We start from the raw sequence: 13,962 nt of genomic DNA on the forward strand, positions 1-13,962 counted from the left end.
TATTGAAGCCATGTTCGCTGTAACTTACGTTTGTGAAAAATTATTTTCAACAATGAAAATAGTAAAAATCAAATTTAGACCACGACTGACAGACAAATGCCTTCGTGATCAACTACGATTGGCAGTAAGTGACATAATTCCTGATTTTGAAACTTTGTCGCAGAGACATTCTGAAGACAGTTAATTTTAGGTTATGATAATGTGTCCTATGTTTTCTTGTTCATTTCTTTCTTCGTTACACGTCGTAAACATTAACTTCCCCTTCGGTTGTCCGCCTCCCTCCATAGGTGCTATGCACGTTGCAGCTTACACAGTGGCTCGGCGCACCATGGCCTTTTCGCCACAGCTGATGTAAATTATTCCCTCCAAGTAAAACGACGCAATAATTTAAGTTTAATAAAACTTTTTCAGTAAACAGAACAATTGTCTGATTACTTTTAAATTTCACTGTGTTACTACACATGGGCCTGATCACAATTTACAAGCGAGTCAATGTTTCCATTTGCACATGTATATTATTACTAGGGAAAGGGATTTGGAGTATTATAAAGAATGGTGAAACGTAGTATACATATTTGTAGATCAGTGACTGTCAAGCGAGCTGCGTCACAGAGCATGGACGAGTACAGTTCACTTCATACAAACTTACACGCAACGTGCTGTAAACGTATTTCAGAATAAACATACGGAATAGTTTAATGACATATAGTGGCCTACATACATAATCTGCATTTCACTTTGAACTACATGTGCTTTTCTTGGCAACGCACAAGATACCAATAAACAACATTACAAATATACATATTTAAATATCAATCTCTGCTTCCTCGCGTGTCAGGGGAAATATTGATGGCTGATAGACAGTTGTCTTCTGTATGGAACTCGACTCTGAATACAGTATGTGTGTTTTTCTATCAGGAGCGTGCTAAATTAAAACCTTTATTTGCAATATCATGAAATATGATAATATGTACACAACGTACACTACAGTATTTAGAATATATATAACTACAATATTTACAACATAGCCTAATAGAGTATCATTAAATATTGAACAAAATGTAGAGCCAAACGAAATGGTATTTTCAATTAATGCTATGTTTTGGTGATGAAACAATTATTCCTGCTATGCCTTGTTATAATAAATTGTAAATATCATTTTCAAATTTTCTAAACACAACTTTGCTCTTTTGCAAGGAAGGAAATTTTTTAACATGGAAAAACTCCGCTCTACATCTGCAGAAACAATTGGAGAGTACTTGAAACAAAATACGTCAATTAAATTCACATGTTGAATGACGTCATTGGGACACGTGTTTGTTAGTGCATCTGCAATCTGACTGAGAAAACTGTACCTATCTTTTTTAATCAAAACTCTGTTCATTTTTTCACCAACACGTTTTCCTACTTCACCTTCTACTGCACTCAGTTTATTTACAATAGTACTCATAATATTTCTTTGCTCAACTAATTCTACTCCTGACTGTACTAATCGAATAATGGCATCCGGTAAATATAAAAAAAATTGACTTAATATCCATGATTTCTTTTTTGATTATTCTATCATTTAGCAGTTCCTGGCATATTTGAATCGCAGTCGAAAGACTGGACCACTTTCTTCACAGATTGGAGGTGATGTGCGTAATAATAATTATTGCAAGCTTCTAACCATGACCCCCATCTCTTAAGAACTGGACATGGGGGAAGCGATAATTTAGGGAATTGTTTCCTGAATTTTGATACTCGATCTTAGCTTTTACAAATATAGTCTTTCAATTTTGTATTGTTAGTCGGTTTCACTTTCGGCATTGTACCCGCACTTCACTACGCTGAACTGCAAACCTGCATGTTGAAGTTCTTATGCGACAACTGTCCCGTTCACCTGTTGTTGACGTGCAGAGATCTGCGAATATGTCATGAAGGGGAGGACTTGGTATAAAGGGTTGTAAACAAATGACTGTGTAGATGCCAATATTAGCTTTTACTACTCCAAATTCCGTTCCCTAATTATTACACATATTTACTGTTTATAACAACAAAAAATCACTTAACAACATAACAGGGCGCAATATTTAATCGAAATGAAGACATGTGTAACTTACACGTACGAAATTTTGTTGATATCAACGTAATTTTCACGCCAAAAATAATATTCAAATAAAAATTACACCATGAGTCGCAAGAAATTAATGTTAAATTGTCTCATAATCAGTGTATCAAATTTTATTAATGTAGTTACATTATACTCTAAAAGCAACTCATCGCGATCAGCTGTTAATAGAGTCACGTGGTCTGTCTGACGGCCTGTATTAGATCACAAGGACAGTGTCCTTGCGCGAGGTTTGACTCGCTCTGTGAAAACAGGTTTGAGCGAAAATATATGAGCATTAACGGTTCATGCACAACATTAAGAAAAGCTGTCAAATGATTGATAACCAAAAGTTGTTAGCTGATAAAGTACTAGAGTAGTACCACAGTCTAGTATATACAGTCACGAAGCTCAATACGTAGTAAATATGCATCCCTAGATAGGTGCTAACGACTAGGATCGCTAATATCGCCTTATTACAGACAATGCGAAATACTACCGGCACAGTCAATTGTTCCTAGCACCCTCACAACTCAAGCTTCGTGACTGTATATACTAGACTGTGGTAGTACCTATAAGTGAACTGTGATGAAATTGTTCTGAAACAAGCATAGTGCATACTATATTTACTTTCAATATTTATGTAACAATAATAAGAAATTTGTACACTAATAACCAAATTGTAATTAATTGTAAAGAAGGACAACAAATAGCCAATATAAATAGAGGAGTAAGACAAGGGTGCCCATTGTCACCGTCACTTTTTAATGTATATATGGACGACATCGTGCTGAAGTGGCAGATGGATTTGAAAGTACATTTTAAAATAAAAAAAACATAAACTTATATACGATACTTTTTGCCGATGATCAGGTTTTAATTTGTGCTTCCGAAGATGACCTACAAATGGCAATATTTAAATTAAACAAAATTAGCAAAGAAAATAGCTTAACTATATCGGCTACTAAAACAAAAGTGTTAGCCTTTAGAGGATTAGAAACAATTAGAGCCAAAATCGTGTTGAATGGAAGAATGATAGAACAAATTAATACTTTTAATTATCTGGGCTGCAATATCTCATATGCAAGAAAAGAAGATTTTACAAATAAATAAACAAATTTAATTATTTCTGTGAGGTAATAAAAAGAACTTTAAAATACACTAGCAAAGAAACAAGATTAAAATTTTATAAAGTTATGGCAGTCCCTATGTTGCTGTACGGCTCTGAATTCTGGACTCTTACTAAATCCGAAGAAAAAAGAATCGAGATGATAGAAATGAGATTTTTGAGGAGTATAGCAGGACTAACCTTTGAGTGGGCAGCAAGGTTACCATCTTTGTAATTATAAATTCCCGAATTCTACAGTTTGAATAGGCCTAAACCTAAATCAAGAAATTGTATTTAGCAAAGGATTTACCTTTCCGTAAAATCAGAAAAAAAAATAACGAAAACATAAGAAAATATTGAATGACAAATTTTATTAGAATTGAAAAGAACTATTAAGCCTAATCCGTAAATACCATCATCATCATCATCATCATCATCATCATCATCATCATGTAGCGTCCAAGGAGTTGGGCCACAGATTGGCTCGTTCCGGTCTCATATTAGAGGTCGAGAATTCTCTACAGTGGTCTTCCAGAGTTTCTGGTAACCGCCGCACAGTGGGACGGATTGCGATTCTAGCCGGAACAAAATCAATTTTCACATGTTCTCATTTTTATGCGTGTCCTATCTCAAGTTGTTGCTAATGAATCACAGAATGCTTATCTATGAGAAAAAAGCTTTGGCACCAAACATACGGACGTCACACAATGATGATGACGAGGATTCCCCTCCGTAACAAATTTTATTGCTCAGCCACGCTGAAATAATGTAAGAAGCAAGCTTGTTTTCTGTGATCTGGGAGTGAAACTTTTTGTGATTCTGAAATGGAAAATGAAGAACAAGGATGGTAGATAATTATTATATAAATTTTATGTTCATAATAACTTTGAATTTTTAGAATCGGCATGTTACAGTAACTTAACGGCGGGAAATGCGATTTTTTAAAACTATTTCTCAAAGTAAACGTTGACTTATAATAGCAGAGTCACGCAGAGTCACATTTATTTTTATGTTAGAATGTAGGTTTAAGTGTGCACTTTAAGACTAACCTAGTTTCATTTGTTCCTACTGACCGCTCTGCATGTGGTTAATTTTTTTCAGACTCGGAACAGCTACCGGCGATTTCGCGCCGTGATCTATTTCCGATACTTGCCAATAAAAGTGACGACTTGGATGAACTATATAGATATGTTTTGAACAAATTATGTATTGAAACATGTGATTCTAATAGCGGGAAGTGCATTCATAATATTTTGAAAAGTATTCGAAGTAATTTTAACAGACGTTGGATGCAGTGTCACCGTAAAAAGGATTATTTTCTCAAAGACATTGTTCTTGGCAGGTCAGAGGCAACAACAAAGATATTTTTGAAGCTAGAAAACAGGGGATTATTTATAGATTTCGCTCTCAATTAGGTCTTCTTATTGACAAACCGAAATCTGGTGGCCCTGGGACATCAAATGATGGCAATATAGCACGTTGACTTTTTTGAAAACCCACAAATTACAGCCAATATTACGGGCATTAGTAGGACCTCATTCACAGATTTTCTGTAATTTTACGCACCATTTCATGTGGATATTCAATATACAGTATATTGAGGCGTTTGAGAAGTACACCAATGATACAGCCCATTTATATGTACAATAGATATATTGATGCCATCCAGCGTGCATAAAATACTTATACATGTAGGAAAAATTGCAGAAACTGAAATTTGTATGTTGTTAGTATCTTCTGATCCCATCATATCACAGATCAATCGACATCCAAATACAAGAAAATCAAAAATGTAATTTGAGGTAATTAAACTACTCCAAGTACCAACAATAGTACTACTCAACTGCAACCTCAAGATGAGGACGACAGTAGCGCTAGCGGTCCGACACTTCTCGAGATACAACAGACGCTTCAGATTTCTAAACATGAGTCATAAAATTTACTACATATATCACTTTTCTCTTCATAGTAGTCTGTAAAATAATATCTATGTACTTTAATTTTTTATTTGCATTAGTTGTATGCAATTTCTATTACTGTACGATTCTTTTTTAATAAATAGGCATTCTATACTAAAATAATAAGTCTCATACAAATATTTAATCGAATGTCATAATAATTTACCTTCATTTTGCTATTTTCAACGATTCGAAAGGAATTTATCAATATTAGATTTTGTTCCGGCTAGAATCGCAATCCGTCCCACTGTGCGCCGGGGTATAATTTTTTTAGTAATCTAGGATATCTTTGGCGGAGCATCCTGTTGACATGTTGTATCCACTTCGACTTATAATTTAAAATTTGTTCAAAAGCTGATGTCATTCTCAGTTCTTCCAAAATTTCTATATTGCTCTTCCACAAATATTTCATTACCACCGCAGTTATTCTTAATTTATCTTTTGCCCTGATTGTCTAGTTCTTACAAGATGTTCTGCTCTATACTGTTCACCGAGACTTTGTTTTCTGTATAGATATTGTTGGGGGGTTCGAAACTCCTGGCTGAAGAGTTACTCACGAATTATTATTATTATTTTTGTTATTATTATTACTATTATTATTATCCTTATTCCTTTGCTGTGGTCGTGCCAGAGAATCAGTCCTATTCCGAGGATTATTATAGGGATACGTCTCTAGAATATGGCATTAGGAAAGTTCAGGATAACAGGCAGGGTTTGGAATTGAACGGGTTACATCAGCTTCTTGTCTATGCGGATGGCGTGAATATGTTAGGAGAAAATACACAAACGATTAGGGAAAACACGGAAATTTTACTTGAAAGCAAGTAGAGCGATCGGTTTGGAAGTAAATCCCGAAAAGACAAAGTATATGATTATGTCTCGTGACCAGAATATTGTACGAAATGGAAATATAAAAATTGGAGATTTATCCTTCGAAGAGGTGGAAAAATTCAAATATCTTGGAGCAACAGTGACAAATATAAATGATACTAGGGAGGAAATTAAACGCAGAATAAATATGGGAAATGCGTGTTATTATTCGGTTGCGAAGCTCTTATCATCCAGTCTGCTGTCCATAAATCTGAAAGTTAGAATTTATAAAACAGTTATATTACCGGTTCTTCTGTATGGTTGTGAAACTTGGACTCTCACTCTGAGAGAGGAACATAGGTTCAGGGTGTTTGAGAATAAGGTGCTAAGGAAAATATTTGGGGCTAAGCGGGATGAAGTTACAGGAGAATGGAGAAAGTTCCACAACACAGAACTGCACGCATTGTATTCTTCACCTGACATAATTAGGAACATTAAATCCAGACGTTTGAGATGGGCAGGGCATGTAGCACCTTTGGGCGAATCCAGAAATGCATATAGAGTGTTAGTGGGGAGACCGGAGGGAAAAAGACCTTTAGGGAGGCCGAGACGTAGATGGGAGGATAATATTAAAATGGATTTGAGGGAGGTGGGGTATGATGATAGAGACTGGATTAATCTTGCACAGGATAGGGACCGCTGGCGGGCTTATGTGAGGGCGGCAATGAACCTTCGGGTTCCTTAAAAGCCATTTGTAAGTAAGTAAGTAAGTTGTAAGTACTATTATTATTATTGTTATTATTATTATTATTATTATTATTATTATTATTATTATTATTATTATTATTACTTACTTACTTACTTACTTATGGCTTTACGAGAACTCGGAGATTCATTGCCGCCCTCACATAAGCCCGCCATCGATCCCTATCCTGAGCCAAGATTAATCTAGTCCGTAGCATCATATCCCACCTCCCTCAAATCCATTTTAATATTATCCTCCCATCTACGTCTCTGCCTCCCCAAAGGTCTCTTTCCCACGGGTCTTCCAACTAACACTCTATATGCATTTCTGGATTCACTCATACGTGCTATATGCCTTGCCCATCTCAAACGTCTGGATTTAATGTCCCTAATTATGTCAGATGAAGAATACAATGCGTGCAGGTCTGCGTTGTGTAACTTTCTCCAATCTTCTGCAACTTCATTCCTCTTACCACCAAATAATAATTATTTTCCTAAGCACCTTATTCTCGAACACGCTTAGCCTCTGTTCCTCTCTCAAAGCGAGAGTCCAAGTTTCACTACCATACAGAACAACCGGTAATGTACAGTACAACCCCGATTATCCGTCACCCTATTAACCGATTGTTGGATTATCCGACTTTTTTTTCCAACTTTTTCTTTCTTATTCTACTGCAGAAAAAAATTATGAAGTATTGTACCCTACTTTATGTTTCTACGTAGTTTTCTACGGAGAGTTATTACAAGCCTTTGCCCTTACAAGTCTCACAGTATGTAGTAGGAATGCTTTACTGTCGGCAACAGAAATAGTTAGTCTACTTATAAAATAGTCACTACCTCTTTCAAAGATATTACCCCAAGAACTTCCACAAACCCGTGTATCAGTCTTTCCTTATCATTAAAATTCGAGTAGTCTTATTGTATAACTTTTATGCAAAATGTCTTCCACAGTTGCTAAAAGAAAACGTGTTGTTAATTAGCGTAAAAAATTACGAATAATTGAGAGGTTTGGGAGAGGAGAAACTGTACGCGATTTAATAAAAAAAAAGACAAGGATAAAGTGCATAAAGTATGTAAATCTACAACGTGAGACTTCAAGTATTTCTATTTTTCCGCAGGCAATCAACTATCAACCCTTGGCCCTTAAGAACTCATCGTTAACAACGAAACTTTTAGTGAAATCCTGATCCACTACGTAGCATGTTAAATACAGGACCACGAAGGAAATTACGAAACTATAGGCCAAAGTACTATAATACAGTTAATTTATGAAAAATTTTTATGGTACGGATTATCCGATTTTTTCGATTAACCGTTCAGTCCACCCCCTTCATTACAACGGATAATAGAGGTTCTACTGTAACTGTTTTATAAATTCTAACTTTCAGATTTTTTGACAGCAGACTGGATGATAAGAGCTTCTCAACCGAATAATAACAGACATTTCCCATATTTATTCTGCGTTTAATTTCCTCGCGAGTGTCATTTATATTTGTTACTGTTGCTCCAAAATATTCAAATTTTTCCATCTCTTCAAAGGATAGATTTCCAATTTTTATATTTCCATTTCGTACTATGTTCTGGTCACGGGAGAATCATATACTTTGTCTTTTCGGAATTTACTTCCAAACCTATCTCTTTACTTGCTTCAAGTAAAATTCCCGTTTTTCCCTAAATCGTTTGTGGATTTTCTCTTAACATATTCACGTTATCCGTAAAGATAAGCAGCTGATGTAACCCGTTCAATTGGAAACCCTGTCTGTTATCCTGGACTTTCCTAATGGCACATTCTGGAGCAAAGTTAAAAAGTAAAGGTGATAGTGCTTCTCTTTGGTTCAGCCCGACGCATCCGACAGAAACTGACCTATACGGACTCTGCTGTACGTTTCACCGAGACACATTTTAATTAGTCGAACTGCATTATTATTATTATTATTATTATTATTAGGTATTACTATTGTTACTCATTTTGTTTACTAACCCACCGCTAAATAACTATTGTTAATACTTGCAGCTTCTTTTGTAACAGCACAGATTCAGTGGCGGTGCGTCAATAAGAGCATAAGAGCACGTGAACACCTTGTTTCTATTAATGCACGACTAGTTTCATTATTTAATACCGTATTGACGTAGTGGAGATGTATAATATCAGAATCGAGTATTTTAACCTTACCGCATCTTGCATAAACTTCTTATGTAACCTTGGAAACATGCGTTCACGTACAAGACGTGCTCTTTTCAAGGAGTTAACAGGAATTACACGCATGCGCAGTCGAAAATTGTCTTTCGCTGGCCACTTACGACTCATCAGGAACACAAAGCGTTAAGTGAACAGTGAATCTATCCTACAGATGTCAGGTGCATCGATGCCTATTGTTGACGTGCTATATCTCGAGGAGAAAATTTAATAGTCTGTATTTTGGCCTGTAGGTGTCAGTATTTCTCACTCTCGAAACGTTTACTTTATGTGGGTGTGTATTACTATACTTTAGTGTTTGCATAATAGCATAGTTTGGCTTTTAAACACGTGCTGGCTGACTGTGATAGTGGTATGAATTTAAGATCTGTATAGAGGTGTATAATATTTAAGAATATTATTATTTACTGGCATGTATTTATAGTAATCAATCTATGCAAATGGGATTACAGTACTGGTATAGCTATGGTATATCAGCGTGTTGTGAACAACGAGCTAAAATATTACTGGACACACGCTTTTGTAAATAACGACACTGTGATATGTATTAATTTTTAACAAACGTAAACAATGACCTCTCTGTTCAAGCAATTTTGAACAGTAAAGAACTGGTTAAACTGACTTACCAGGAGAAATTGGAACTAAAAACATTGGGTTTTATCATTATTATCATTATTATTATTATTATTATTATTATTATTATTATTATTATTATTACAATTCAATCTAGAGCATCCACCAGGCACTGAACGAATATTTCACACTTCTATCACTGTTAATGTGTCGCTATAAACCAATTTTCAATACTTTTATCACAACCACAACACATTTCAAATCTTATTGTATCATACATACAGAATTATTACTACATTAACACATTTAGTGTATCACGAATGTAATTATTATAGAAGTCGCCACAGCGTCTTCTTCGAATTAGTTGTATTAGTACGATCCACTTCCACTAGATGGAAACCGACACGACTGGCAGAGCTGGCAATACATGATAACGAAATTATACTAAATGTGAGGAATGTTACTATAGGTGTGTAGTATTATGTAACAGGTTAGGTTAGCTTTGATTAGGTGTGTATTATGTGACAGGTTAGGTTAGGTTTGATTAGGTGTGTAGTATTATGAGAAAGGTTAGGTTAGTTTTGATTAGGTGAGTAGTATTATTACTATGTAGTGTGCAGTACTATTACTATGTTGGCAACATTGAAACCCATTGTTACATTAAAGAAATATGGCGGTATTCTTCGTTCACGCACGACGATTTTCGTATATAGACAGGTTAGGTTAGGTTTGATTATGTGTGTAGTATTATGAGAAAGGTTAGGTTAGGTTTGATTAGGTGAGTAGTATTATTACTATGTAGTGTGTAGTACTATTATTATGTTGGCAACATTGAAACCCATAGTTACATTAAAGAAATATGGCGGTATTCTTCGTTCACGCACGACGATTTTCGTATATATAGGTGTGTATTATGTGACAGGTTAGGTTAGGTTTGATTAGGTGTGTAGTATTATGAGGAAGGTTAGGTTAGGTTTGATTAGGTGTGTAGTATTATTACTATGTAGTGTGTAGTATTATTACTATGTTGGCAACACTGAAACCCATTGTTACATTAAAGAAATATGGCAGTATTCTTCGTTCACGCACGACGATTTTCGTATATAAGTAAAGTACGTATTTAGGGCGGGTTGGATGGGCTTATAGCTCTCCCAGTGATCACATCAATTTCTATTAACCAATACTACAAATCCAAGACATTTTCAAGGTATTTATTAAGTTCCTATAGTGGCTGAGACATAAGAAATATTATATGTTTTGAATTTGTATACGGTTTTTTCTATAGCGAAACATTGGAATCATGACATTTCATATTAAGCTAAACATATGATCTAGGGCTAAACGTACGATTTCAAATTTTCTTCGGTTTTGGGACACAAAATGGTGAACACACGTAACATTTTATCACGAGCCGCCACTAAGCATAATATTCGTGTTTAGAATATCTGTTAGTAGGCTCTGACGATGGTGTATACACCGAAACGGCTGTAAGCCCACGTGCTTAAATATATAACACTATTTAGTAAATTGCCCATTTATCAATCTTCTATTATTATATGTTTTGAATTTATATACGGGTTTTTTTCGATAGTGAAACATTGGAATCATGACATTTCATATTAAGCTAAACATATGATCTAGGGCTAAACGTACGATTTCAAATTTTCTTCGGTTTTGGAACACAAAATGGTGAACACAGTAGCATTTTATCACGAGCCGCCACTGAGCATAATATTCGTGTTTAGAATATCTGTTAGTAGGCTCTGACGATGGTGTATACACCGAAACAGCTGTAAGCCCACGTGCTTAAATATATAACACTATTTAGTAAATTGCCCATTTATCAATCTTCTATTATTATCACGAGCCGCCACTGAGCACAATATTCGTGTTTAGAATATCTGTTAGTAGGCTCTGACGATGGTGTATACACCGAAACAGCTGTAAGCCCACGTGCTTAAATATATAACACTATTTAGTAAATTGCCCATTTATCAATCTTCTATTATTATCACGAACCGCCACTGAGCACAATATTCGTGCTTAGAATAACTGTTAGTTGATGATTGATACGCACCTACACATGAGATGTATCACGCTGAACTGCACTACGTCTGCGTACACCTGAACGCACCTTGAAACTGACACGGCGTGCCCAAGTCTTGTTTCGCGACAGCAGCCTGCACAACCGACTGCCGACAGGAACGGGAAGTAATTATTCTTCACTCTGTTTTTCCTTTGTATCAGAGGTGTGCTGCTGGAAACCAGCGAAGTTAAATTTCGACATGAGTGGCGCAGCACTCACATGCGAGTAGAAGGTCACACCCAGGGATGACCACTCCTGTCTGCTGGATATCGCAACAGATGGTTGTAACTTTCTAAGACTACATAGTAGATACAACAGGTTTCAGCCGGTAAATTATACTTTACGACAGTGTAGTGAAGTGCATATTTAAGAGTGTAGTGATAAACACAAGTCACTCAAATCGCAGCAGCTTTATTTTATAGCTGTCTTCTTGGATAAGAGCGATATGCTTAATCGTTCACGACCTAAATCACTGAATAATGTAACAGATCATTCATTCAGTCACATTCTATCGCCAACGCGTCGTTCGTCACTAGGGACCGGATTTTTATGTTTTTCTTAGTTTATTTATTTATTTATTTAAATTTAAATATACAGAAAAATATAATTACAAACAAACAAGAGAAATAGAAATAAAATAATACAAACAATATAAAAAAAAAGAAGATACAGTAGTATTAACAAAATTTGAGACCGAAGTCCACACCTGTGGAGTAAGGGTCAGCGCGTCTGGCCGCGAAACCAGGTGGCCCGGGTTCGAATCCCGGTCGGGACAAGTTACCTGGTTGAGGTTTTTTCCGGGGTTTTCCCTCAACCCTATACGAGCAAATGCTGGGTAACTTTCGGTGCTGGACCCCGGACTCATTTCACCGGCATTATCACCTTCATATCATTCAGACGCTAAATAACCTAGATGTTGATACAGCGTCGTAAAATAACCCAATAAAAAAAATTGAGACCGAATGAGCACCGCTCGTGTTCGGTCGCAGTTCAGATATAATATTAATAGGCCTATAGGAGAATATAAAATAAAATAAAATAGGAAATAGAATTAAAATTACAGTTACAGAAATTATATAATACAATATTAAATAAGAGAAATATAGAAAATAAAATAATAATAATAAAAATAAATAAGTAAAATAAAATAGGAACTAAAATTTAAATTACAGCGGCAATGGAATTATATAATATAATATTAACACTAGAAAAGAATAATATCGCACTTGAAAAGTAGGACTATATATATTTCAAAATTATAGAATACAAATATAATATAGGTTGATTAATTCATACACATAGGCTAAAAATTTATTTAATCAAATTGAAGATATTAACACGTTTCTAATTTTCTTGTTATATGTTAGTGGGTTACATGTTAGAAGTTCTGGGTGTAATTTAGTTAAAGCATTGTACAACCGAGGGCCAATTGTTCACTCATATTTACAGTGGGCGGTATGGGATGAGTGTCTCTATTACTTCCTGGAACTAAGGAAGGTAAAAAGGCTTTTTAAATCTGTGTATTTCAAATTGTAAACTTCCCCAGCAGAAGTTATCTTTTTCCTTTCAGAGAAGTAAAAATGAATAAACCCCCTAAATATGTAAATTTATGTAATACCAAGCCATAATGTGTAATGTGGGGTAAATATGTAAAAATACGTATATCAAATTTTAATATATTAATGGTAATTACAAGATTCGCAAAGACTTGTTATTTATATACGGTTAGGTTGAAAGGAATATAATATGCAATTACATAAAAATCCGATCCCTATTCATCACTCACCAAAGTATCGCGAGCATTTTATTTTGAGGGTTAGGGGTATTCAGGTCAGAGAAATTTTCGAAGTGGGCAACCCATTTTCCTTATTCCCCATATTTTATTTTATAACTGAATTCCAGATGAGAAAAATACTGACAAATCAGGTAAACGAACGCTTGATGTGAAATGTATTACTCTGCTGTGATACGTAACGTGATTTGTCGTCTTATTCCAGCGAGCGATCTCTCCACGTACGTTCGGTACAGTCTGTTAATATGGAAATTTCGAAATTAATTTTTGTTACTATGAAGGCAGGCATTGAATTCTACAGGGACATCATTTTATTTTACTAACATTTTTAATATTAACCAGGCTATACCTTTTGATTAACGGTTGAGAACCGGAAACATCGTTTGCTACCCCCTTCCACGACTAGAGTTCGATGATACTGGCGTAAAATACAAACAAATCACTTTACTAGGTATAGGAGGGAAGAAAATTAGTTCATCCATTTAGCTACGTAAACTAGGAAAGATCGGAATTTTGAGTTTGATAATTTTCATTAAGTTTTTGTTTAATCAAAATAGAGTACAGTACTAACAATAAGTGTTTTTACTCACGAACTGAACGTATTC

At 35.2% G+C, this 13,962-nt stretch overlaps 1 protein-coding gene across 5 annotated transcripts in view; it reads right to left on the minus strand.

Moving 5' to 3' along the window:
* LOC138709419 (lactosylceramide 4-alpha-galactosyltransferase-like) overlaps positions 1–13,962 on the minus strand; it is a 227,267-nt gene that overhangs the window by 186,855 nt on the left and 26,450 nt on the right. For 2 of the 5 annotated variants that reach the window (XM_069840166.1, XM_069840159.1), the window contains exon 1: positions 11,557–11,712. The exons of 2 other annotated variants lie outside the window; for them this stretch is intronic. The gene's annotated coding sequence lies outside the window, so the exon portion shown is untranslated. Of the gene's footprint in view, positions 1–11,556; positions 11,713–13,962 lie in introns of those variants that run through there. One more of the 5 variants, XM_069840164.1, reaches the window with a different exon arrangement.

The sequence above is a fragment of the Periplaneta americana genome, chromosome 11 (genome assembly GCF_040183065.1).
Source record: "Periplaneta americana isolate PAMFEO1 chromosome 11, P.americana_PAMFEO1_priV1, whole genome shotgun sequence".
Taxonomy (NCBI): Eukaryota; Metazoa; Arthropoda; class Insecta; order Blattodea; family Blattidae; genus Periplaneta; species Periplaneta americana.